Source organism: Saccopteryx leptura, chromosome 3 (genome assembly GCF_036850995.1).
Source record: "Saccopteryx leptura isolate mSacLep1 chromosome 3, mSacLep1_pri_phased_curated, whole genome shotgun sequence".
NCBI lineage: Eukaryota > Metazoa > Chordata > Mammalia > Chiroptera > Emballonuridae > Saccopteryx > Saccopteryx leptura.
Window position 1 is genome coordinate 342,508,938 of NC_089505.1, and position 25,870 is coordinate 342,534,807.

General features: G+C 36.3%; 1 protein-coding gene across 2 annotated transcripts in view; it reads left to right on the plus strand.

Annotated features, from left to right (window-relative positions):
* The window catches only part of ZFPM2 (zinc finger protein, FOG family member 2), a 496,687-nt gene that overhangs the window by 185,501 nt on the left and 285,316 nt on the right, over positions 1-25,870 (plus strand). The gene's annotated exons all lie outside the window — the stretch shown is intronic.

The following is a 25,870-nucleotide window of genomic DNA, read 5'->3' on the forward strand; positions in this document are numbered from 1 at the left end:
TCAATGGACTGACAATCTGTCATGTGATTTATATTTTATGTTGCATCTAACTGCAATCCTTTGTCTACCAGTAACTTTTACTGCAACCTTTTTAGAAATTATCTCCCTGTTTTTTTTCCTGTATATTTTCGTCTATTTACTCCCAGGCTAAAGTAACAGACTCTTCAATTTTATGAATTAACTTGTCCTCTTAATCTAAGAGCCACCCACTCCTTAATTTATCCAACCCCCAAACAATTGCATTAACAACTACCTTCCTACTGTTTCAGCTTTCCTCCTTCACATTGGTGTTTCCTAAGAGACTTCTCAGCCCTGGCCTCCTCTCACCCTACACATGCTTTCCGTGACCTCACCCATACTAAGACATCATTGAAACTGTAACTTCCAGATACAGAGCTCTAACTCAAACCATATATCTAAGCTGCTGCCAAAATGTAATCCCTAATTATCTCAAACTCAACATATCTAAGACTGGATTTTACAGCTTCCTGTCCATATCAGCTACTTCTTTGGACTACCACTATCTGTCCATTTCCAAAGCAGAAGAATAATGGTGTTGTCCTTGAATGACATCTTGAATCTCTTTCTCTGTCTCCGGTGCTTTTGTCTTCATAAAAGCCATTATCATCAGTCCCTTTGGTGGTATCATACAGGACTATGCCACATTCCTTATTCCAGTGTCTTCTGAATGCCCTATGCCTACAGTGTCCTCTCATTTCTTCTATACCTTTGGCCTTTCATGTTGCTTCTTGAACAAAATAACTCAGTCAGTGGTTTTCAAAATGTGGTCTCTGTCCACCAGCAACAGCGTTACGTGTGGTGAATTGTTGGAAGTGCAGGTTTGCAAGTCCTGCCCCAGACCTACCAAATCAGAACTCTGAAGGGAGGACCAGTCTATGTTTTAACAATCCCGCAGGGAATTCTAATGCATATAAAATTTTGAGAACCATTGTCCTAGACTAGATTTGGAAAATTTTTTTCTGTTCAAATTGGTACAGTAAATATTTTAGGTTTTGCAGACCAAGGGAAAAAATAAAGACCATTATATGGGAATTCTATTAGGGAAAAAATGTCCCCAGATTTTTAATTGACAAAATTCCAAATTTTATTTATGGACACAGAAATTTGAACTTTATATGCTAGTCACATATGAAATATTATTTTAATTTAAAAAGGAAGAAAACATTTTATAATACATCATCTGTATATTGTATTATCTGGCCACCCAAATAAATTCAATAAAATTTTTAAAAAATAAAAAGAAACCCATTTAACAACCTTCTAAGATTTCTATCTCAATAAAGCAGTAATATATTACCAATAAAACAAAATCATTCTTAGCTCATGGTTATATGAAAATAGGTGATGAGGCCCTGGCCAGTGGCTCAGTGGTAGAGCATTGACCGGGTGTTTGAAAGTCCCGGCTTTGATTCTGGTCAGGCCACACAGGAGAAGTGACCATCTGCCTCTTCACCCCCTCCCAATCCTCCTTCTCTCTGTCTCTCTTCCTCTCCAGTAGCCATGGCTTGATTGATTTGAGTGCATCGGCCCCAGCCACTGAGGATGGCTCCATGGAGCCTCTACCTCAAGTACTAAAAATAGCTCAGTTGTGATCTTGGCCCCTGATGGACAGAGAATCAAATCCAGACAGGGTTTCCAGGTGTATTAAGGTTAGGGCACATGCGGGAGTTTGTCTATCTCCCCTCCTCTCACTTAAATTTTAAAAAAAGAGGGTGCTTAGTCCAATTAGACCCTGGGCTGTAGTTTGCCAACTTCTGACCTATCCTCCATCATCACTCAATCCTACTACTTTTATATTTCTTATAGCCTGAACATTTTGTTTATTTTTTAGTCATCTGCTCATGTGTCCCTCTCTCACCTTCACTTCATTTCCTTATGGGCTGTAACTACATTGCATTAATTTATATATTATCAGAAGAAAGTATAGTACTTGGCTCAGCAGCCATTTGTTCAGTGAGAAGCAGATAATACAATTGTTTGTAAATCTTCCACCAATTTATCTGATATGTTCCCAGATTTTCAAATATTTTCATTTGTTTGTAGGAATTCATTTTAGCTGATAAATATCCACTTGATGGAATTTTTTTAATTCATTTGTTTTCCTTCTTTTATGAGCAACTCCATTGCCACACATCCCTTAGGCTCATCAGCTGCAAAATAGGTTTCTATGCTGGGTGCTATGTTTTCAAGTAGCGTTTCTTGGACTGGTTGCTAAGGAAGAAGAAGCTGCTTAAGGTTACTTATACCTGAAAAACTTCTACCACCAATTAGAATTCCACTGAACTTCTTAGTCACCTCTCATTTGTTTTGATCAGACCACTGTGTTTGTTTAACTTTTTATTTTGAAATACTTTTAGGCTTGCAGAAAAAAACAGTACAGAGAGTTCCCGTACGTACATTATACAACTTCCTCTAATGTTACCATTTTACATAACCAAATTAAGATAATGAGAAGCAAAAAAATAACATTGATGTAATGCTGTTGATAAAACTGTGGACTTTATTCATATTTCACAACTTTTCCCTGCTAATATTTTTTCTATTCCAGGACCTGCTCCAAAACTCTACATTGCATTTAGATTTTTATAGACCCTTAATTTAATCTACAGCAGTTCCTCAGTCTTCCCTTGTAACACACGACACTTTTGAAGTTATGCTAGGTTATCTTGTAGAATGTCTGCAAATGTGGGTTTGTCTCATGGTTGCTCATGATTAGATTGAGGTTATGCCTTTTGGCAAGAATACCAGAAAAATGATGTGCCTGTCTCGGTGCACCGTGCCAGGCAGCGCACAATGTTGAAATGCCTTTTTTTCTGGGAGCTGTTGAACTTGATCCCTTGACTACAGTGGTATCTGAAGGCCGAGCACTGTATTTAAAGGGTCCCAATTTAGTTGAGATGCCTCTTAAAACATTTTTATGTTAAACCTCTTCCTGAGTAACATGATATATAATGAAGAGTGATGTCAACAGTTAGCAAAGAGATGTTGGAGAGTAAAATAAGATAATTAAATGGAAGAATAAATATTAAGAATTTGGTATAGTCTAGCTATTGTTTCAGACACATGATGCCTAAAATAGTTGAAAAGTTCTGTCAGTATTGTCAAGATGCATCCAGGTTTAAGTTGGGCTGCTTTTGTCCATGCTGTGTTCACTTTGGGGGAAAAATATACCAAAAATTATTCTTTTTACTTGAGAACTACATAATAATTTTTATCTTTTCTAGTTAGCCTGAGTCAAGGACAGAAGAAGATTGTAGAAGCAGAAACTTAGGAGTCATTAGGACACGCATTAAGAAGAGTTTTGCTGGGTTGGAGACATAGCTAGGAAATTGAGTGAGAAATTTGAGTGTGCACTTCACTATTATATTATATATTAGAATACTAAAAGAATAAGAGATACACTTACAGTTTGCAGGTAAATTGAATAAAGAAAAGAATAATAAAATGTCCTTTGACTACATATGTATAAAAACGTAATATGTATGTCATCTCTATCTTAAGAATAGTCTATGATAATGAAAGTGGTTATATTTAATGAGAGTTGTACATAGACTTTCTATCGGATTCTCTTTTTATTTCCTCCTTCATTATATATGTGTTTATTGGCCACCTATTGTGTGACCAATGTGGCATCATATGCTCCTGTTCCCTCTAAGATAGGCAAAAACAATATCCTGGAGAAGAGGTAGAAACATCTCATGTCCAATACAAGTACAGTTTTGAGATTAGCAATTAGCGTTTTGTAGTTTATTTACATAGCTGTCTTTTCTCTACCTCAAACTCTAAGTCCCTGTTATTTTATTTTTATGTGCCAACCATCTGTTCTTAGCAGAGTTAAATCTGTGGAAAAAGAGTAAGATTAGCAGGAAGATATGGAGGGAAGAGCACTTGCAAAAGTATGATGCTAATGGAATGCATGGCACTTTTGGAAGCCTGTAAGCAGTTTAGTCCTGTTGGAGTTTGGGTGGGAGAGTGGGCAGTGAAGCATAAGAGGTGAGGTAGAGTGGAAATAAGTAAAGAAGTGCCTTGAATGCTATGCAAACTAATTGAGACTTAAACAACAAGTGATAGGAAGCCACTGAGGCCAGCTCACTGACAGCTAATGAACTTACAGGGAGAGTAGTTAAATTACAACAATAACAGGGCAACCCAAGTTCTGGATCTCTTTGGGCATTGGGCCATACAGTCAGTAATAAGCTTAGAAGTGCAGAATAGACAGGTAGAAAAAGAGAGTCTGGCGCATTTCTGAGCACATAGCCAACTCCAGGAATAATTTTAAATGGGCATAGTTTACTTTGGCACTGTCTCTTCTGCCCTTCCCACCTGTCCCTGCTGGTGTCTCTAAGCTCTTCTTGTCTCCTGACCCCAAGACATGGCTGCTACACAAATATCACCCATTTTTTTCTTGCCACAATTCAGAGATTATGACTTCAGTGTAAGAGTTCTTTGGTAAAGACCAGGAAAAAATAATACAAAAGGTGGAATGACAGTCACACTTTTAAGACTTTATTTACTTTTATAAAGAAGATTCTGGTAAACCAAAGTAAAGTCATAGTTGGTGGAATGTCAGACAGTGATTGTCATAAATTGGAGCCAAATACAAATGGAAATGAGAGGGGAGATCTTAAGGGTTTAATTGAAGGAGATCAGTTTCTCTAGCTGTTTCCATGGCCACACTCCTTTCTTCTCTTTCATGCCCCAAAGATGCTCTAAGAACTTGAACTTTATTCTACAACACTCATTTTTCAATCCCTCCCACCTGTATAGATTACTTTATTTCCAGCTAAAATCAATTGGTCCAGGGAGCTTCAGGACTTTTCACACATGGCAGTTGTACAAGCAGAAAGGAGTTTTTTGTGGGGGAGCAGGTGAGAATGGGGGCATTTTGAGCTGGGGGTGGTTCAAAATGTAGGGTTTGCAATGAAAAGATTAGAGTCAAGTCTTCAGTGATGGCATCCCATTAAAATTAATAAAAATTAAAAAAAATAAAGTTCTTACATGGAAATTTTGTAAGTGAAGTAAAAATATTATTGTTTGCAATTCCAAGGCGCCAAATAACCTGGAATGCATTTTGCATTTTGGTGAAATGATATTGTCTCCATTATTGCAGAGAAGAAGAAATGTGATGATTTGTCCGGGACCCTTCAATTCCAAATTTTAATTTTCTGTACATTATTTACTAAATATCCAAAACCTTTGTTATACTATGAATTTACCATTGTGATAATTTAATTTTTCCTATTATCACCTTATATAAACGATAAGCAGTGTATTATTTGGCCTGCAGAATACTAAGCTAAATATCAGCATGAGAAAAATATGCCTTTAGAAAAGAAATTATTGATAGAGTACTCTTTTTAAACATAAGATAGGGAGGTATCCTGCTCAAATTTTTGAGAGTAAACACAGATAGGTTGAATGTCAGTATAAACTAAACACTTAAGAAATATTTATAAATAAAGTGAGTGCATGGCATTTTTATATTTACAGCTAAATGAGGTGTCATTTCTGGCCTGAATCCACATTGTATATATTTTATAACTTTTTCCAAGAACAATCACATTTCTGATGGGTGAAGAATTTTGACAGCCATTTGCAATGAACAACTGTACTGGTTTTTTAAAAAATTTTCCTGAATATAATGAAAAGAAAGAAACAGAGGTTTAGGTTTTCGAAAGTGAAGATGCATGGGCTATTAGATAAATATGTTAAATTACAAATTTAAATCTAATTTTATAATTTTGAAGAAAATATTGTAATCACAAAACCATCTCGCAAAGCATAAACTTATGTTGTTTTTTTAAAATAGTTTATCTCACTAAATCTCATAGAAGTGTTTGTACCAATAAAATAATATTTTTTATGTGTGTGTTAGTTAAAACTGTCATTAGAATTCTAACTTAATCCTGAAACAAAAAAAAGCTAAGATAAATATATGGGTAGGTGGTGTTTTTTAGTTACTATGATAGCTGATGAAATTGAAAAAAAAATAGATGAAAATTTATACAAAATTTGTTAAGCATCTATTTACCTTCAAAATAGTTGTTTTGAGAAAAAAAATTAAAAGAAATTTAAGAGAAAGTGATTTATTGATAAAAATGATCAAATCTGGACTGGTAAAGACAATTGTATTTATTGTCATTTTAATGGTATCTCTTTGTAGTGCACAATCCTTAAAATTTTCTTATTTCCTTCAAAGCTTGTGGTGTTGGAATAATATGAATTTACTTTTCATCAATGATTGATAATTGAACTATAAATTTTCAGCAGTAAGACAATTTATGGAAGCTTTGTAAAAAAATTAAAACAGCTCTTTATTAAATTCTTATATAATCTGAATAATGGTTTCTGTAAAAATTGGGCAGAAAGATACATAATGTTGGGCAAGGTTTAAGAAATTGAACCACTTAGTGCAATATTGTACTTAATAAATTTATTAACATAACTAAATATTATTTTGTGTGTGTGTTTATAAAGGACTTCTTTTCTATCTCTTAATATATCTCAGAATCCATTTATATACATTTCTGAGGTTCTGCTTATTTTCTGAGACATTTTAGATGTTGTAAGTCTTCCCTTTATAAATTTTTTTTCTATGAAAAGCATTTTTGTTGCTCTAACTCTTCTAACTGCTTTTCTTTTAAATATAATCTATTTCCTACACTCTAATCTCCTGTTTGATTTGATATAAACTGATCTTTTACTTATCAAAGAGAATGAACAAGGTGTATACTGCATCTGATTTTATACAGATTAAAAGTTTTCTGAACTTCACCATCAGTTCTACTGACTTTCAATGTATCATTATATTACTATTTTTATATTTGCTATTTAACTTTAATTCTAGCTACCATCTATTGATATAATAACTTTATTAGCAATAAGTTACTTGATTGAATTCTCTTCAGTTTACAATTTTGCATTGTATCAGCATAAACTATATTGCAAAACAACTTTCTTCAATATAATTTTGAAATTTTAAAGCATTTAAAACAGTAAACTTAAGAACACAGTGTTTTAATTCACAAGACCACTAATATAAATATATATATTTTTTTGTTTTCTGGTTAATCACCATAGTTCATGCCATTATGCATCAAAGTTTACTGCATGTAAAATAAATATGCATTTTCATGTATGTTAAGAATGAAAAGAAAGACATGAAATAAAAATATAGGAATTATAGATATGTGTGCTAAGTAGACCAAAGGGTTGAAACTGAAGCAATGTTAATTAATATGTGGAAGAACATAAACAGGGTAAGAAAAAAGTTGCCACTTCGGCAAAGGTAATGACCATCCTTAAAAAAGAAAAGGAGAAGGAAAAAAAAAACAATCCTGGTAATTATAGACCAGTCAACTTAACTTTGATACCAAGGCAGATACCAGAGGAAATCATCAAACAATCAATTTACAATCATCTAGAAGAGCAAAAGTTAGTGGGTAGCAACCAACATGGTTTTGTGAAGAGCAAATTGTGCCAGGCCAATTTAATTTCCTTCTATGATAGAGTGACAGGCCATGTAGATAAGGGCAAAGTAATAGATGTAATCTACCGGGACTTCAGTAACACTTTTGATTCCTCTCCACATGACATTCTCATCAACAAGCGAGGAAGATAGGGTCTAGACCATACTTTGATTAGTTGAGTGCACAGTTGTGTGTGGATTCATACTCCATGGTTGATTATCAGCTACTGCTCATCATCCATAGGGGCCCTATCGATTGGCATAGGAGCAGGTGGGTATCATTAATCAGACCAGTTATGTTTCCTTTGATAAAGATGGAATTGGATTGGCATAGAGGCAACATAAGCCAAATTGTATTTGTACCAAAAAAAGAGCCCAACTCCAAGAGCATCTTGTATCTAATGGACATATCTGAAAGGTGACAGCCTAGGGAATGAATAACAGGCAAACAAAGCTATCAGCTTCATTATTATAAAGTAATTATTATTCAGTCATAAATTGTTATTCCAAGGTGTGTAAGCAGTGGTGTCAGGTAACCATTGGTATTGTGATAGGCTGCCTGGGAACAAATCTTCTTAAAATCTGTAGAAACCATACTGAAAGGGAGCAACTAGAAGAGAGTAGAAGGGAGCTTTTGTATTAAGCAGGAAGGAATGTTGCTATACAATGACCCAGAAATAACTGAAACAGAGCACCTTATCCTGACCTAGATCACAGATCTGAGGACATTTAGTTTACAGATCATATGATGCTGAGCAATTAAAAAATTGTTAAGAACTTTGTAGATAAGAAGAAATTTCCAAATTATTTTGATATTTTTGGAAAATAGTCTATGGGAAAAAAAAAACCCTCCACAAGATAAGGGCATGGGAATGAAAGAGATAAAAGATAGGGGAAAAGCCTGGACTGGCTCTTCACATTGGAAACAGGCTGCAGGGTATCAGTGAGCCATACTTGGATATCTGTGAGCAGGGTCATGTGACAGTATTATTAATGAATTAACATAAGAGTGCCGTGAAAGCCAAACATTCTCAAATTTATTTGTAGAACTGAAAAAAAATAAAGTGTTATTCTTTTTAGCACACTTTTTCATTGAGTACCGATAAGCACTCTAAAAAAAGCTATTGTTTATCCGCATTTTATAATGCCTCATTTAAAGCTATTTGAGTAGAAAAGGTATGTAGTAGAGGATGGAAACATGCTTTTATCCGAACCTTCATTCATACTGACCTGGAAAACAATGGCTCTTAAGTGATTCAATGGTTAACCTGATTCTTTGCTTCACAGTAGATGAATTTTGAGGGTTTATTAGTCACTGCAGACTCTGCTGGGTGTTCATCCTGTTTTGTGTGGCACCATTTGGATCCCGTGATTTTATGAATAACATTCCCCTGCAGATAGTTGATTAGAGCTGCCCTTATTTGAAAAACGTTTGTATTCTGTGGATTCTCAAGAAATAACCAGCAGGGTTTTCTTAGAGATAACTCCCCTAGGATTAAATCCAAGGGAGTGGTTCTTAAACATTTTTCTTCCTTAGCTCCCTGAGAGTTCCTGCCAAGAGCGCTGCCCATTTCATCCCTCTTAATTGCATACAGGAAGACAGAAGAGGATATTATCATCTCCTCTTTATTTAGTCTAGGGGAACACAAGATTGCTCAGTGAGTATGGGTGACTGAGAGTTGATAAGCAGCAACGAGGGCAGAGGAGAAATGGAAGACGTTTTGAGACAGACAAATCCTGCCATCACTATTAACAAGTGTGACAAACTTTGGCTCCATTTCTCTCACATAATTTGGAATTTCCTAGTGATGCCTAGGAAGATTACATTTCTTAGAGTTAAGTAACTCTTCAAAGAGAAATTGCAGAAGAGACAGCATCAGAACTTTTAAGAGCCTTCTTAAATCTGACATTAACCATAGTAGTGCTTTCTAGTTTGACTTATGTGGTCTGTGGCCAGTTCCTGGCCCAAGTTTAAATACTGTAAGTTAAACTGATGTTGATAGAACTTGTAGAAATAAGGGATGTTGTGACAATACAGAGTTAGTGACTACTTTAGGATCAATGTATGGATTTAGCACAAGAACTGGTATCTGATCACCTTGATCCAACACTATATTATGTATATATAGATTTCTAACTAGAAGTAGATCATTCTAGTGTTTATGTTAATGCATCTTATTGAATCCATCTTTATTAAATTTACTTGAGTTCCTAAGAAAGAGAAAAATTAAGAGGACAATTTTATAGTATCTGGTTATATTTCCCGTAAATTGTTATCAGAATACTATTTTCTTATGGTGGTTAATTTATAAAATTTTGAAAAAAAAAAGTATTAATAATAAATGATTATCTATGATTGCTTTGAAACAAACATACTCGACTATATAAAAAACAGTCACTTTAATTTGTATGTATGCAGAGGCCCAGACCAGCAAAGCACGTAGGAAAGTGCGTGGATTGGAATCACACAGAACTGGATATGAATCCTGATTCTAGATTATTGTTTAATCTCTCTGAGCCTTAGGTTTTTCAATTTCAAAGTGAAAGTAATTGTATATATTCTACAAGGTTGATTGCAGTGACATTTAAAAGATGTAATATATTTAAGAAAAAGCAAACCTCTATAGATGGTTACTACTAATAGTACTAGGAGTAGCTGTATTTTGTTACTATGAAAAATACCAGGAACAGGCCCTGGCCAGTTGACTCAGTGGTAGAGCATTGGCCCAGCGTGTAGAAGCCGTGGGTTTGATTCCCGATCAGCGCACCCAGGAGAAGCGCCCATCTGCTTCTCCACACTTCCCCTTCTCCTTCCTCTCTGTCTCTCTCTTCCCCTCCCACAGCCAAGGCTCTATTGGAGCAAAGTTAGCCCAAGCGCTGAAGATGGCTCCATGGCCTCCACCTCAGGCACTAGAATGGCTCCTGCCGCAACAGAGCATCGCCCCTTGGTGGGCACGCCTGGTGGATCCCTGTTGAGCGCATGCTGGAGTCTCTCTGACTTGCCTCCACACTTCTAACTTCAGAAAAATACAAAAAATACAAAAAAGAAAAAAAATACTGGGAACAAAATGTTAAAGAACTTCAGCTTTTGGTCAGATTGATTTGGATCTAGAGAAACATAACTAGCACATACTGGAATGTATTAGACATTTAGTTCATTTCTCCATTCATTTACCACATAGATATAAACTCAAAATAATGTTTGTCTTAGGAGATCTTTAACTTACAGAAGAAAAGAGCCCCAATAATAACAAATGCCTATTAAATGATGTCTAAAACGTACTTTTTTTTTCAACTGACATTCTAGTGAAGTTAGTAAAATCATAATATAATTGTTGGCTCCTGCTGTTTCTAGAATTAATCAAATGCTACTTTGTAATTAAGATTCTAGTATTCTGTTATACTGCAAATCTTATCACTACTACTTTAAGAAAATTGGTGATGTCTAAACTAAAGATTAATCCGTGGTAATCAACAAGATATATATAACCAATTTATACACAAAAAGCAATAAAATGTCAAATCATAAATCTCTTTTATGTCCATTGTATAAATTTTAAAGTTTTAAATTTCAATAATAGTGAAACAGGACATAAAAATGTATAAACACTATTTTAGTCTGTGTCTGACAGAAATATTTTATGGAGGAAGAACATATTGTAACTCTTTAACTGAATATTTTTAAAAACAGGAACAAATCTGTTTCCAAATCATATACATCGAAAAAGCGAAAAACAGTTACTTCCCAAAGTCAAGTGTAAAGAAGCACTGTAAATATCATGAATAAATGTCACCCCCTTGCAGTATTAATAAATGGAGAAATAAAGCATGTCTCTTATCTTTTTTGGCATAATTTAAGATAGTTTATTATTTTGGAGCAGCAAGCAGTGAGCACTTGTTAGATATCATCATTTGGTCACAGATTTGTAAATATATCAATTCTGTGCTGGGAGAAGGATTATCCTCAACCTACGCCATTGAAGATAATTACAGACATATTCATAAATGATTGGAACATGCGACTTTTATCAGGTTTTCATCTTTATTCACACACACGCGGAGTTTACTATGGGGCTATTTTCCAAGTGTTTTATACATTTGACTCTAAATTCTCTCAATGTGAGGTAGAATTTCTTCATTCATTTAAAAAAAAAATATATATATATATATATGTATATACACTATTTAAAAATAAAACTACTTTATATTAATTTTTTTTTCTTTGCCAGCTCCTGAGCCTCTTTTGTAGATACTTTGTGCTGGGATGCCTTGCTTATTGCTTGAGGACGGAAACCTTATTGAGAAATATCATTAAATAAAATTGTATACCTCATATTTCATATTTTATCACCTATAAAAACATAATGCATTGAATTATCTTTATATGAAGATTTCAAGATTGATATTAAAGAAAATATAGAAAACGTTTTAATAGGGTTGAAGTAGATCTCTTGAACAAATAATTTGGGAAAGGAGAGAGGTGAGAGCAGAGGGGGCCATGTGAGTCAGATGAGGACCAAAATCAAAATTCACTCAGTACAAATGTTTTGTCATGGTTGGCATAAAGATGTTATAATACGTTTTAAACTAAAGAGGTACTGAATAGAGTTACCTGAAATAAACACATATCCACCTGCGTTGGTACGTGCTACATGTCCATACTTTAAAATGTATCACATGGCTTTGAAATGCTGCAGATGACATAAGTCCTTGACTATAAGTGATCTCAGACTGGGAGGAATGCCTATGTCTATCATCAAACAACTCAAGAACATCCTTGTGTGACATTTTATCCAAAGAATAAGAAATTAGTTCAGCAATATCACATATTGAGAAGGAATTACCAGGTTTGGTTATAAGTTCAGACTTTGCATTTTAACCAACCTAATGATTTAGTGCAAGTTATTTAAATCCAGTTGAACCTCAATTTATTCGTCATAATTTTGTACTAATATTATGTATTTCACGGTGTTGCGTGTGAAGTTCAAATGTGAAAATATAAATGACAGCACATTGTAAAGGGCAATATATATGTTATGAGCTACTAGGCACAATAAATAGCTTCCATTGGAATAGAGAGAGAGAAATAGGTTTTGCCCTAAAAGAATTGTGCTCAGTTTTATTCCCCAGTAGTTTGACCACAGTGTAAGGGGATGGCCCAGCTAACAACGTGAATGTCTTCTTTACTCTTGGGGAAATCAGTTGACTACCTATTGAGAGGAAATAGTAACCCTACCCACTCCCTTCCATCACCACCACTCTAATCATAAAACTGCATTAGAATGCATTCTTGAGAGTAACTGAAACTGATGAGTAGGTTGGGTTGATTGCGTCTCTTTTCCGTGATGGAAAATTGAGGATTTCCTTAGATTGAAACAAGGTATTAAAAAAATTTATTGGAGAAGAAAAAGTTCTTTGTCAAGGAAGGAAAGTGGGGGGAGTTTCCAGGCTACTCAGAGTGCCAAGGAACAGAAAGGTCTTCACTGAGAGGCTGCAGAATTCCAGATGCTTCCAAGAAAATCTGACACTCACCTCATATTATAGTTTAACCATTAATCACATAGCATTTTGAGCAGATTTAGTCCAGTTTCTGTTGGAGAATACCTCACTGTTTACAGCAGCAAAATCCCATCTGATAACAGGAGAGGTCTTTTGGCAGCAGCTAGAGCACCAGTCTGACCAGTAACAGTTTCCTGCCCGCGTCACTAATTCCTGTTGGAAACTTATCAGCTTCTGTCTCTAGCAGCAGAATCCTAACTGATAAGTGAAGAGGCTCATCTGTTGGTAGCCCAGCCCTACCCCCACCCTCCCAGGTTATCAGCATTTGACCAGTTCATAAATCAGTCTGTGGGATTTTATTGTATTTTATTTCTTTTTTTATTTAGGGGGGGAGGGGAGGTTGCTTTGATTTTATCAAAATGTATTTCTCTCATTGTAACAGTTAATACTTTAATAAGAGAACTTAACCAGGGACATTAGGAAGTTAGAGACATCTTGCAGGCGCCTCCTCTCTTGTCAGTGACAAGGTAAGGTAATCCTATACACAGGCTGCTATTGTGAGCTGAAACTGGCCTCCTTCACTGCCAGAGACCAGATGCACCCCTCTCTATCCTAATCTGTAAACGACTTAAAGGAACCTTATCTCGGGGCTCTTCGGCTTCATTTCATGCTTGATTTACTTTAATTTGTCTGATAGGGCACAAGGATTTGGAGACAGCCCATCTTTCTGCAGAAAACGTTCAGATTTTTTTTTTTTCCCGGGCATTGTTGTGTTGGGGTTTGGGATTTTTTTTTTTTTTTTTTTTTGAAAAAAAAATTTTTTTTTTAAATGTGGAAATCTTGCTCCGGTGCTGCAAGCTGCTTGAGTGTGTTTAGATTTAAGCTACCCCAGCAGAAAAGAGTTTGTGAAGTGGTGTGATTGTGCGATGGAGCCCATTTACATTGAAATCACATTACTCGATATATCAGGATTCCTGAAGGGAGCTGTGCAGTAGAGCAGAGCGCTGGGCCCACAAGATTCTTTGAAAGGCCTATATATAGCAGCAACAATTGATAGAAGATTTTACAGGAGACTTTATAAATATGTAAATAGGCGTTATCTGATTGGGTTCTGTGGCCACACATCTGTACCTCAAAGGAAGCAGAGCTGTGAGAACTACCAGGAAACAGTAGTTTGCATTCTGAGTGAGGCTGAGAAATAGAAATGTTTCCCTGGCTGACAGCAGGTCAGGGTGGAGGCACTTTGCATACCTTGGAGGGGAAGCTTCTGCGCCATGGAAGGGATCCCTTCCTTCTCCCAGGAAGGGAGACTTCCCACTCACCGAGTTTTCATTCGTTTTGTAACCTGTGCTCAGTTGGGTGGCTGTTGACCTTTCACTCTTCTTATTTCTCTAAATTGTTCATGCGATATGGTGCCAGGAGGAATTGCTCTAACGTTTGGGGTTTTTTTTGTTTTTGTTTTTGTTTTTTTTGCATTAAAAAAAAAAAAAAGTACTTGCAGTGACCCAAGGGAAAGAAAATAAAGTCTTTGGTACATTGATCCCTTGATTAGTTATTTCCTAACTGAATGGAAATACTATTAAAGCAGTAATAATGTTCCATTTTAATAGTTGAGGAGTCAATAAATGGCTCCCCTGTGCTTCATTAAGGATCTTAATGAAGCCATTTCTGATGGCTGAACTTGACATTATCCTTTTTCCCTGTAATTTTTTCCCCCTCTTTTTTTATTTTTTAAAGCTAGGAGTCATTTAAGGAAAGGAAGTAGTAGGTAGGAACTGTTTTAAATTTTTTCTTTATGTTAATGTGATTACCACTGCTAAAATAAATTTAATATAGTAATTTGGGGGGTTAAATTCTTGTGCAGAAGATGAAGTACAAGAATTTACTTTCCACGAGGGACCTGTTTAAAGGAAAGTGGGTGTGTTTGATCTGTAACACCTTTATGGAGTTGGAAGATAACGTTTTTCTACGATCATCTCGATACATGGTATGTAATTCGACATGCCTTCATTTAATCCCAAAGCAATAATTGAGATTAACCAGTTCAAGTTCTACAGCTTTTTCTACCCTTTGTACTGAGCTGATGTTACCCTTTATGTAGTCTTGTCTCTCTCTTTCCTTTCACGCCTAAAAGCTCTGATTGCAGCAGTCTGTGCCTAAACAGGTGACCCCAATGGCTGTTGACGTGCCATTGCCTCACTACTAAGTAAATCTAGGTATAAAATAGTTCTGAACTAATTTACTTTAAGAATTCAAAACACTTATTGTTGAAGAATATTACTTATGCCTCGGTTAGTTGGCCAATTTTGGTTTATATGGGCAATTGGATGTGTGTATTTTTTTGTTTCCAAGGTATCCCTTCACTATTGAATCTTATCTTGTTCATGATTCACTGTAATGAAACGATGGCAAACACCATTCAGTTAGGAAATAGTGATGGATTGTGGTTAAAAATATACAAAAGGTATTTTATCTCTCTGTTGCTGATCTCCCTCCATCCCCAATTCTCAGTAAAGGTCTCTGGGTACAATGGCATTATTTAAGGTGATTAGAATTACTTTTGACTTCTTTAGAGATTGCAAAACAACTCTGACAAGAAATTATTGATTATTAAAGACACCAATGGACCCCTTCCAATGACAGTATACTAGTAAGTTGCCCTTAAGAAGAAGTGAATTGCAGACTTGAACACGGGGGTGGGAATTGTGGGGGGTTGGGTTTATTCCCTGAAGTCTTAAGGTGGCCCATCCCTTTCATGTTCCACAAGCAGGTCTCCAAGGATGGAAGATTCCAAGGTCTCAAAGTGGGTTCACTGCCTAAGGAATTTTACTGTTATCTTAGGGATTTGTAGACTGGCTTCATTCAGAGTGCATGGGTGTCTGTTGCCAGTGTTATTGGCAGCTGGGTGGAGTCTAAGGCAACAAGGGTGCAGACAGTGGAGGACCGGGATTCCAGCCCGCCACCTGTACCAAGGAAAGCTCAGTCCCTAGGTCAGCTGCTAAATCTGTTCACAGAGCAAGAGTGTCCTCAGAACCGGTGGGTGATGGCCAAACCGGCATGGAGGGAACATCTGCCATGGATGCCCTTCACCTCTGTATTGACAGCTCATCACCCTGCCAGAGGCGGAGCTTCCTGTTTTTCTTTCACATTCTCATTTATAAACAAATATCCCAGGAACGAATCTGATACATCTGTCCGCATGAGGAGGTAAATAACTGATGGAATGTGAGTTACCACTTCTTTCCGTCTTCTTTGCATTTTAGCAAGTATCAAAATGAAATGACAAAAAACAATCCTGTTTCTATGGTGGGAGGTTGCAAGTATTTCTTAGTTTTCCATCTAGACAGCGATGTCCAGAGCCAAACAAATTTATGGCAGTGATGGTCATGAACCTCTGCTTTATTTTGACACTGGGGACCTGTCTTAGTTAAGCGGGCAGAAGTGTTTAATACAGACACCTTCTGAACTCTTGACTCTGTTGATCTGATATTAATTTTTTTTTTTTAGAATTTGATGGGTGAATTATTTCAGTGGGCAAGAGTTTAGCGCCAAAAGGTCAAATAATCCAATATAAACTAGTAATTTCTCTTTCAGGGGAAAGAAGTCCTTCTTTTGAGGGCACAAAATTATATCCTTAACTGTTAACTTCCTCTGATGCGTACTGTTCATTGAAGAAATCACTTGGCCAGTGCAGATCAAACCCGTGGTCCACCAGCAAGCCAAGGGTAGCGGCACTCGAGTGAACACTGGGCACAAAAGGCCAGAAATGTATATTCTTGAAATGACCTTAAGACATTGGAAGTCCTATAGTAGGATAAGTTATTGGGTTATTTTAGAAAATAATAGTATTTGTCTATCGTATATGTGAAGAACATGGGTGTTAAAAGCAGGTTGTCATGTTCAAATTTTACTTCTGACCCCTGTTAACTGGTTGGCCTTTGTTCTTTTTTTTTTTTTTTTTTTTTTACATTTTTAATAATTTTATTTTTTTAATGGGGTGACATCAATAAATCAGGATACATATATTCAAAGATAACAAGTCCAGGTTATCTTGTCGTTCAATTATGTTGCATACCCACCACCCAAAGTCAGATTGTCCTCTGTCACCTTCTATCTTGTTTTCTTTGTGCCCCTCCCCACCCCCTATCCCTCTCCCATTCCCCCCTCCCCCCCGTAACCACCACACTCTTATCAATGTCTCTTAGTTTCACTATTATGTCCCACCTACGTATGGAATAATACAGTTCCTGTTTTTTTCTGATTTACTTATTTTGCTTCGTATCATGTTATCAAGATCCCACCATTTTGCTGTAAATGTTCCGATGTCATCATTTCTTATGGCTGAGTAGTATTCCATAGTGTATATGTGCCACATCTTCTTTATCCAGTCATCTATTGATGGGCTTTTTGGTTGTTTCCATGTCCTTGGCCTTTGTTCTTAATTTCCTCTTCTACAAAATGTGAATCATAAGTACCTGACAGTCTTGCTGTTAAGATTAAAAGCAATATTATTTTGTAAAACATTTTGTACCATGCCTGATACATAAAAAACATTCAATGAATAGTGGATATAGTAGTAAAAATATCAGGCTTTGTAGTTTATGTCACTAGTTATTCATTTCCACATAAAATCAGTGGCCAATCATGTGTTATAAATGTCTTTTTTACTCTGGCTTTTAAGTGGTCTTTGTTAAGTGATGGGACTCCACAGAGGTTTTATTTATGCTAAAGGTGGATGTGTTTCAACAAGAGTTACAGAAAAAATAATATACCCTTAAGTTTTAAATGATTTATTATTTATGATTAACTTTATAACTGTCAGAGAGTATAATGCTTGTTTTCCTGTACATTAATTGGTCAAATAATGATATCTTCAATGTAAAATGGTAGAGCAAAAAAAAAAAGATATTATTTATTCTAAAATGGCAAAAGATTACTCTCACCATAAGAAATGTAAAAGAGAAGATAGTATTTGGAGATTTTTTTATCAGTATACATAGCATATGCCAAAAGTATGTGTGTGTGTATTCATGTTATAAAATTTTTTCATTTTTAAATATAGAATTAGCTTTGGTTTTCCTTGATAAATCATGACTTTGTGAAACTATGAAGTTACTGTTATCCTGCTTTGTTTTAAGCATTAATTCTGTGTGATCAGTGTTGTTATATTACAGTCAGCTTTCATGAGGTGTGAGTTTCAGCATGCTAGCTGTTTTTTGTGTCTTCTTTGTGAAGTGGAGAGCCCCACATGCAAAATTGCTAGTAAATATGAAAGAGTTTCTATTGGTCATAGACAGAAGCAGGTAAGTCAGATTTGCTAAATTACATTTTTCTTCAGGTTGGACATAATTTTCTATCCTTGATCTTTCTCAGGGCCCTTTCTGAATTCCAGCTTCTGTCTTTTCTTATATTTATGGTTTCACTAAAATCTTCAGGTAGCAAAATACCTGCACTCATGAATCATTTGCAGATAATAGTGGTTCAGACACTCTCTGTCCAAATTGATAACGGGTATCTGATCCAAAGCGATGCCTACGTTTTAAGGTCTATATAAGAAGTTCATGGGGGGGGGGGTTCTTTCACTCGATCTCACGTTCATTATCACATCCAATAGTTAGTATCCTAGATGTAGAAATGTAGAATAAGGCAAACTAGAGAGATACTCCATTGTTTGTGTCTACAAATTACTTCATAACAAGCACATCTATTCCAGACAGATCCCTGTACACTTTGTGCTGTTAGTACTCTGGTGAAAAATGGAGGGTATATTTACATTTTTTTCTTTATGTCTGCATCCTTCCTCAAGCATTTAAGTCAGTATTTATGAAGCTGTATTGCTAAAGTTATATTTTTACTTACAAAGGATTTAGTATGTGATTGACAAAAAATTGTGTTTATTTATAATACTGTATTTAGTGTGTTCATAAATGCACTAATATTCTATATAATTAAGGTATAGATTGACTTAATTGAATTATTTTTCTAAAGGTAGAATAGATCATTTTTTTTGAGGGAGTAATGTGTCTTGACTCAGTAGCTCTCAATCTGTAGTGTGTATGTGTCACCTCGGGAAAGAGTGGAAACTGTAGACTTTTGGAGTATACTCACAAAAATTTGAAATAAGTAGACCTGGAGTGGTAATTTTAGATAGGGAGATCGGTAGGTAGGTAGATACGTAGAGATGTAGATAGATGATAGATAGATAGATAGATAGATAGATACATACATACATACATACATACATACACACACACACGTACATACATAGATACCTAGATATAGAGAGATGAAATCCAGATAGTTGTGATGCTGATAGCACTTAGAGGAACACTGAGGCTTTAAAAGACTCTATTGACTTTGTGACAGAGAGTATAAGCTGGCAAGTTACCATTTCTGATTTACATACATAGCCTACACGGATCGAGCATCAGTCCTAAGTGCAGCACCAGGGAGCAGATGCGTAGAGTATACTGTAACTGCATGGCCAACATGAATTCCTCACAATCTCTAGTCTCTGTTCAACTCTGTTGGTTGTTGTGGGAAGTCTGACTATGAGCAATGCTTTGCTTTTCCTTGCCGCATCCCATATTGGTTTGAAATAGATTCTTCTGTCCCTTCTTATTTGAATCTCAGTTCAGCTGTCATCACTCCAGGAAAGCCCTCCTGACCCCCATAAAAAGTCTTCATCTTATTGGCTCTCCCCTTACCATGTGCTCTTCTTGACAGCACTTGTCACATTGCAATTCATGCCTGTTTGTGTCAATGTTTGATCATTGCTTGTCTTTCTCACCAGACGCAAGGCTTAGTAAGAAACAGTTCAAGAAGTACCTTTTGTTTATTTCTGACTGTATCCCAGCTTAATACAGGGCCTGCATAGAGAGGGCTCTTAGTCAATATTTCTGTGAATGAATGAACACATTAAAGGAATACTTTCATCGCATCCTTTGTTAAAGAGATATCAGTTTATTGAGGTTATACATTAAGTAATACTGATGGGTTACTGTGGATGATCATTTGAAAAAACAGGGGTTACAGGAGCATTTTTAGTGGCTCAAGAAACTGAAGAATCCTGGAAGGTAAATGCTGAGAGTAAGAGAGTATGCACTGAACAATAGTCCTTGAACTATGGATTACAATAAAAGTTAGAAAGTTTTCAAAATTGTTTTACTGTTAGTGTCGAATAAACCTGACTGTTTATTAATTTGAAATAGGAGAGTAAAATGCTATGGTAAAAAAATTTTCATTTTATATATTTTTTCTTATAACTCTTGCTTGTGATATTGAAAATACTTACATACACTTTCCATCCTTCCATCAAGGGGGAAGGGGATAGATATAAACTGGAGGATTATGTGTTTATTGTGTGCTCTTCATTCACCAGGCAACAGGCAACGTGCTTATCCTTTGCATGCAGTTTCCCATTTGAGCTCGCAACTTTCCTGTGAATAGCAAGGAGTAAGATCAGAAGCCCCTTGAAACATCTGTCTGCTCAAAATTATACTCAACATTTTAGACAATTTTGTTTTGTTTTGTTTTGTTTTACATATCTAGGCTAAGATCTTTAGCCTCTAGTCTTGCATTTTTGCAAGAGTATTAAATATTTAGAAAAATATTTAACAAATAACAAAGGCTGAGATGAATAATATAGAGAAAGGATTTATTTACAAAACTGAAAACACCAAAGGGTCATGATACCTTTAGAGTGCAGGCTCTGGATCTTTGTTCTTCTCCTGGCTCAGCCAAAAGTGATATTTCAGCTTCATTCTTAGGTTAGTTTCCATCATAGTAGCAAAAATATCTGGACCTTTATACAACCAAGACACAGCCCAGAAATATGGGTATGTACATGCATTTTGTACAAAAATTGACATTAATTTTTAATGCTCTGGTGTGAATTGCATGTCCACTTTTTGAACCAATCATAGAGGAAAAGAATAGAATGAATAGTGGTCGTCATGTAGCATGTGTGACCTCTCTTAAGAAAGAAGAGAATTAGTTTTTCTTAAACTACATAAACATTATTGGAAAGAGGGAAGAAATTGATTCTGGGAAGGCAACCTAAGAGTCAGCTGGTCTCCTCTTGAAAAGAGCTTAATTAGTGGAAATGTAAGTAATGTAGGATAAACGTATTTAGAGAAAATTAATATAGGAAAATGATGTTCTTATCTGGATATACTTTTAGAGAATCCTAAAAAAATAATAGTTGTTGCTTTTTAAAAAACTATATATATATATATATATATACACATTTTTTTTTCCTGTATTTTCCTGAAGCTGGAAACGGGGAGAGACAGTCAGACAGACTCCCGCATGCGCCCGACCGGGATCCACCCGGCACGCCCACCAGGGGCGATGCTCTGCCCACCAGGGGGCGATGCTCTGCCCCTCTGGGGCGTCACACTGTTGCGACCAGAGCCACTCTAGCGCCTGGGGCAGAGGCCAAGGAGCCATCCCCAGCGCCCGGGCCATCCCTGCTCCAATGGAGCCTCGGCTGCGGGAGGGGAAGAGAGAGACAGAGAGGAAGGAGGGGGGGGTGGAGAAGCAAATGGGCGCTTCTCCTGTGTGCCCTGGCCGGGAATCGAACCCGGGTCCCCCGCACGCCAGGCCGACGCTCTACCGCTGAGCCAACCGGCCAGGGCCTAAAAAACTATATTTTTAATCTTTAAGAAGGTTTGCCTGTTATCAGTTGAGACTGGGCAGCATTTAGGAAATAGAATATTTCTCATGACTCAGGCTGTCCTTAAGGTGGCCAGGTATCTGAATATTTATAATAATGAATATTTTATGGCACACGGAATAGTGCTGTTGGACTGTTTCTCTTTCTTCTCCTTGGACAATGTTTGCTGCTCTGTATGTCTAATACAGTTGTCATAACATTAACAGATCTAATAGTAAAAATTTGTACAAAGCTATCCAGCACTTCATCTCTATCCAGAATATTATCTCTAATCTTCACCACAATCCAGTGAAATACTCACAATTATCCTCATTTTCCAGGAAAAGAAATTTAGGTCCTAGAGTTGGTAAGTGATACTGTAGGAATACAAACACTTGCTGTCAGCTTGAGAGGTCATTCTCAGTCCAGGGTCATACAAATGAAGATCTTCCATCCCAATGCTGGAAGAAAGTTCAGTTATTTGTTAATTATTTTCCTTTTGATTTTTAAAACAAGTTTTGTAGGGCCACTCACTTGACTTCAGTAATTTGCTTCAGAACAAAGAATGTGAAATCGAATCACATCATAGATTTAAGCATGTCGTGCTGTTTGCACTAAATCAAAGTGAGGTTTATAATTAGATCATATCACTATTGTCAAGGATAACAATTGTTGAGTCTTAAGCAACAAAATGTTTTGATTGAGACCATTAGTTTAAGTGAGTGAATTCTTTGGCAAGAGGGGTCCTGACTCAGTAGTGATAAATATAATCAGGATGTCCTTTGTTATTCTGAAAAGTGATTCTTCTTGACAACTTGATGATATAAATAAAAAACAATCATTCTTTCTAACCTTGATCATTGTTTGTCCTTCTTTTGGAATTATCCAGTATTTACTCTATTACCATAACATGGCTAATAACAAAATAATTGATGAAATATTTTTCCCTGAAATTTTTGGGACCAACTTGATTTTATCTCAGTCAATTCAGTCAGAGGTCCTTTGGATAGTGATAATATCTTTGTCATCTCCTAGACACCTCTTTTGTAACTAGCCAAGGATTTGGAAAAATATATGCCATCTTTGAAGAGAGGCAGATCACAGTGGTAACTGATATATTCATCTCTTTGTCACCCTTTCCACCTGTGTTTACAACCCATGCCTACACACCTGTGAATCATCAGCTTGTCCATACAGGAACCTCTGCTGTGATTTCCTTGTGCTTGCTGGGTCTATTAACATAGATACAATTAGAATTCATCCTTTACCTCAGATGGATAGCAGCTCCTCTTTCATCATACAGTTTATTTATTCAAATTAAAGTTTAATTTCACTTGTAGATTTGATAAAACGCTTACTCTCTGTTGATTTAGTCTTCTCCAATGTCCAAACATTTTTATAGTTTTACACATCTCTCATGCATGAAAAATTGAGAATGTGTGTGTTGATTTGCTGGAAATGAGTCATGCACTAAAATCATGCCGATTCCTTTGTGTTATTAAAACCACTTAAGTGCTATAAGCAGAGAAGAGAAATAGGCGGAGTTGGCCTGAAAGGAGGTGTTTTCCGTGGCAACAAGCTCTTTAAAATGTAATTGTTATAAAGGAAAAGCCTAGCTGAACATTGCATATATTTAAAAGAGATGTGCTTTCCCTAAACTGGTTCTTATTTCTATGTTTTGGAACATGGATATTGCTGGGTTATTTTGAGGTTAACATAGATCACAATTTTAAGGACAATTATAGATTATTTTGTGATACACCTGATGACAATTATATAGACATTTAAGGATACAAAGGAAAAATAGTGAAGAGACAGCAAGTGTTTTAATATTTGTTAGGTAAGGGCAACTTTGCATTAGGATTTGGGGACAAGAATCATAAATATAGCTAGCATTTATTAAGTGCTTACTGTGTACTATACATCATCCTACAAAGCAAATATAAATCGAAATGATAAAGAAATCATTTAATCCTCTGAATAAACCTCATGGGTTGATGTGATTATCACCTCCACTTTAAGAAGTTGAGGCCCAACAAGGTTCCATAACCTGTTCAATGTTGCATATCTAGTCAGGGCTAATCTAAGGCTCAATCTTGTTCTAGGATCCACGTGCTTAAACTGTGATGGTACGAGATGTAATTGGTATGATGAGTTACAAAAAGCATACATGGCATTTTTGTCATGGGTTGTTGTGAAAAGTAAGGTAATGTATGTAAAATCTTTAGCTCAATATCTGGAAAATAAAGGAAAACGTGAGAAAATCTTAGAGCATCCTCCCAAAGATTCTTACTTTAAAGAACTTAGGCACTTTTGAATTGACACTCTTCTAATCCTTGATTTCCATGTACCTTTGGCCTCCAGTGTGAGTTTCATGACACAGATTGGAGATAGCATAGTTAAACTTGGGGACATATTGGTATTATGCGGATGTTTTTGCGTTATAGTGAAGTTGTATTTGGAGCTCACATACATAAAAATGAAAACGTTTTTTCACAGATAGCATAGGGACACTTGACTGCATGGTGTGAACTGCTCATTGATTTGGTGTCTTGTTGATGAACTTAATAAGTATGTTAACCTTACTATTGATGACCTAGATTTTGGTTTCTTTTTATGTGTTCAGGATTTGCTCAGAAAGTTTAAGTGTTACTTTGCACAATTTTTGATTAACCAATTATCTTTTAATAATTATTAGATATGTACAGCTATAAAACACATTTGACATTGAAATCCCTGCAGTAGAGATAACTTGGTGCCGGTCTATATTCTTATGAACACATAATAATGACAAATAATCTGTTATTGTAGAAGAGAGCATTCCAAAGGGAAATGATATGAAGAAAATAACTATAAAATTGATAAAGAAGAATAATAAAGATAAGCAGCTTGACCAGGCAGTGGTGCCATGAATAGAGCATCAGCCTGGGACTCTGAGGACTCTGGTTGGAAACCCCAAAGTCACCTGCTTGAGCACAGGCTCACCAGCTTGAGCACAAGTTCACTGGCTTGAGTGTGGGATCATAGACATGACCCCATGGTTGCTGGCTTGAGCCTAAAGGTCACTGACTTAAAGCCCAAGGTTGCTGGCTTGAGCCAGCAATCTCTCTCCTTGTCTGTCACTCCCCCCCCTTGCTTAAAAAAATAAAAAATAAATAAATTTTAGTGTTAACATCATACAGGTTAACAAGGCATAGTTTCAGAAAAAAAGTTCAACACAAAATAAAACATACATGTATTTTAGTGAGAGGAGGGAAGGCAGAGACAGACTTTCACATGTGCCCCGACTGGGATCTACCCAACAAGCAGCAAGCTCACTAGGGGGTGATGCTCTGCCTGTCTGGGGCCTTTGCTCCATTGCAACTGGAGCCATTTTTTAGCACCTGAGGTGGAAGCCATGGAGCCATCCTCAGTGCCCAAGACCAACTTGCTCTAATTGAGCCATGGCTATGGGGGGGGGGGGAGGAGAGAGACAGAGAGAGAAGCGAGAGGGAGAAGGGTGGAGAAGCAGATTGGCGCCTCTCCTGTGTGCCCTGACTGGGAATCGAGCCTGGGACTTCCACACACTGGGCTGATGCTCTACCACTGAGCCTTCTGGCCAGGGCAAAGCCTATTTATATTTTAATACCAAGAAATAAGAAAGAAAATGTGTCTAATCAGAGAAGGCATTTAACCTGACATGTGAATGCAGTGTATAATGTGATCACCGGAGTATTTAAGTATATTACAGTTGAGTATCAGCTTCTCTGGTGCTATGGACATACTCAAACATGAGGGTCAATTACTTATTAATGTCAATGAGATATGGAGGCTAAGCATGGAAGAAATAGAAGAAAATCATTATTTGTTGTAGAATGCAATGATCAGAGTTGTAACACTATGAGAAAAATAAAAACTTAATTCAATCAGATTAAGTTAAACATTGCGGAAATACACACACACAGACACATACACATGTATATGTGTATATATGACAGTCTTTTTCCTGTAGCAGCATTAATCTGGGTAGGGAGATAGACACGTGTAGTAGCAGATGTTTTATTGGGATAAGTGTTGTCATAGTGGAACAAAGTGTCCTAGTGATGTATTGGGAGTGGACAGAGATTATTTCTAGGTGGTAAGATATGGGGAAGCTGTTTGGACTAGGTGGTTTTTGAGGTGGACCTTCAAATATGGATAATTGATAGGGATATATTTTATTACATGCAGAGAGTTTCCAAGCTTAG